Genomic DNA, 2719 nt, shown 5'->3' with positions numbered 1-2719 from the left:
ACATTAACTTAAACTTATTCTGGTATGAAACCCAATTGAATATCATGGTTTATGGGATTGGGCCTGAAGGATTGATGAGTCTGAAATTTCAATTTATTGAGTCATGTGCCATTATTTGATTATCACTAAGTTGGCTCAATGAATGTTACAGAATTTGGATCAACAGCCTCATCAAGATTATGGATCATAAACCCAAGGCAAAAGGAAAGCAGGGAGAGGCCTCAAAGCCCAAGAAACACAACAGAAGCTCAAAATAGAAAGTGTATAAATAGGATAGAATTTAAGTTAGAGAGGACTTTTACCTTCACTTTTAGCTAGTTTTCATATCTTTGTAATTGAATTCAGAGCTATGACTCACTAAACCCCCTTTCATTGGGTTAGGGAGCTCTATTGTAATTCAATGAATCAATAATAGTTTATCTTCTTCTTCAATCTTTTCTCTTGAATTTTGTTAGAAAGCTTCTCGATCTAATTCCATTGGGTAGTTGTCTTGGGAAAGAAACTACCCATAATTGGAGTCCTTCGGAACCTTGGGAAAGGAATGGAGGATTCATGCTAGAGAAGCTTTCTCACAGTGAATTGGATTGGGGTTTGGATGGATATTGTGACATGTAATCCTACCAAATTGTGGTTCATGAAACTGTGTGGTATAATTAGTGATCGAGCATCATCTCTTCTTATGAACATTTAAACCAAGGGATTGGGAATTTGTTCATTTTTAGAGAGAATTGGTGAGCCAAGGGATTGGGATCCAATCATATAAGATTGCCAAGCAAAATTCAATGAACGCATTGCTTGAGGAAGAGACAAACATGTTTTGATTCGGAGATCTCAATATCTCCTATAACCCAATGAATCCCCCAATTCTGATTACATCTTCTCTTTACATTCTGCAACTCAATTCATGCAATCACCCACATTCCCTTTTAATTTCAGCAATTTAGTTTCTGCTCTTTAATTCATGCAATTTAAGATTCCGCCATTTCAATATCTTGTCATTTACTTTTCCCGCCAATTTTACATTCCGCAATTCTCATCTCAATCTTGATTCCGCTCAACTAGAACACACTTCTAATCCGAATTGCTCACTCAACCAATCCTTGTGGGATTCGACCTCACTCTATTGTGAGTTTTTACTTGACGATAACCGGTGCACTTGCCGGAAGGAATTTTGCCGATCATGCAATTTCCTAAATCGTAGCATAACTAGTTTATGCGCATCAAGTTTATGGCGCCGTTGCCGGGGATTGGTTTTCGATTGACAATTCTCCAATTGGAAGTTAACTAGATTGAGCATTTTTTTTTGTGTTTTGATTAATTCAGTACAAGTTACTTGTTGAATTTTAATTTCTGCACTCTGTTACATGCTTTCTTTCTTTATTCCTTTAAATTCAAGCAACTAACTCACTGACTCACTAACTGTTTGAATTAATTCCTCAATCGCTCTAACCATACTCTTCCATTAACCAAGAGTATTTCACGTGTTTGTGCCTGTGCTGTGTTCTTGTATGACAGGTAGGAGAGGAGAGACATCAACTCCTCCATATACCGAACCAGAGAGGACCCTTCATAGACTGAGAAGGGAAGCAAGAGGGAAGAGAGTAGTGGGAGAAGAGGAATCCGAAGGAGAATCTGAGGACAATTTTGAGGAAGCTTTAGATCTCAACATGGATAGAGAAGTTCACAACCATGAGAGAGCTGATGGAAACAATGCCATTCCTGAGAGGAGGGTTCTTAGTTCATACATAAACCCAACCTCTGGGAATTGTGGTAGCAGCATCCAGAAACCACCCATTCAGGCCAACAATTTCGAGCTCAAACCACAGCTAATATCACTTGTGGAGAATCATTGTTCATTTGGTGGAAGTGCTAATGAAGATCCCAACCAACATCTCACAAAATTTCTGAGAATTTGTGACACTGTGAAGTCCAATGGAGTCCAGGAAGATGCCTATAAACTGCTTTTGTTCCCATTTTCACTTAGGGACAAGGCAGCTAAGTGGCTGGAATCATTCCCAAGGGGGAGTCTAACAACATGGGATGAGGTGGAAAGCAAGTTTCTGGCACGTTTCTACCCCCCACAAAAGGTCAATAGGCTTCGATCTGAGGTTCAAACTTTTAGACAACAAGATGGTGAAACTCTCTACGAGGCATGGGAGAGATTCAAGGATTTGACAAGGAAATGCCCACCAGACATGTTCCATGATTGGGTGCAATTGCATATTTTCTATGATGGACTCTCTTATGAATCAAGGAAGGCTGTAGACCATTCATCAGGAGGTTCATTGAACAGGAAAAAGACTGTGGAAGAGGCCATTGAGGTGATTGAGACAGTGGCTGAGAATGAGTACTACTATGCATCAGAAAGGCACAACACTAAGGGAGTCATGGAGCTGAACCATGTTGATACAATTCTAGTCCAAAACAAGGTGTTTGCCAAGCAACTAGCAGAGCTTACCAGGCAATTAGAAACAAAGCAAGTGGCTGCAATACACACACAAGATCAAGAGGAAGTAAGCATTGAAGGAGGTGATTGGGAAGAGGCCAACTATGTGGGAAACCAACAAAGGCAATCATATGATCCACATTCCAACACTTACAACCCAGGATGGAAAAATCACCCAAACTTTGGGTGGGGGAACCAACAAACCCAACCACAAAACCACAAACCTTACAACCACAACCAACATAACAATTCCACATACCAAAACTCCAACCA

General features: G+C 40.1%; 1 non-coding gene across 1 annotated transcript; it reads right to left on the bottom strand.

The window, feature by feature from the left end:
• Positions 1 to 2093: 2093 nt before the first annotated feature.
• Positions 2094 to 2197, bottom strand: LOC112740033 (small nucleolar RNA R71). The gene has a single exon (XR_003170969.1). It is a non-coding gene; the product is annotated as a small nucleolar RNA R71 (small nucleolar RNA).
• Between the last annotated feature and the right edge of the window lie 522 nt (positions 2198 to 2719).

Source organism: Arachis hypogaea, chromosome 13 (genome assembly GCF_003086295.3).
Source record: "Arachis hypogaea cultivar Tifrunner chromosome 13, arahy.Tifrunner.gnm2.J5K5, whole genome shotgun sequence".
Taxonomy (NCBI): Eukaryota; Viridiplantae; Streptophyta; class Magnoliopsida; order Fabales; family Fabaceae; genus Arachis; species Arachis hypogaea.
Note: the sequence above shows the minus strand (reverse complement) of the source record. Positions and strands in the feature narration are given on the sequence as shown.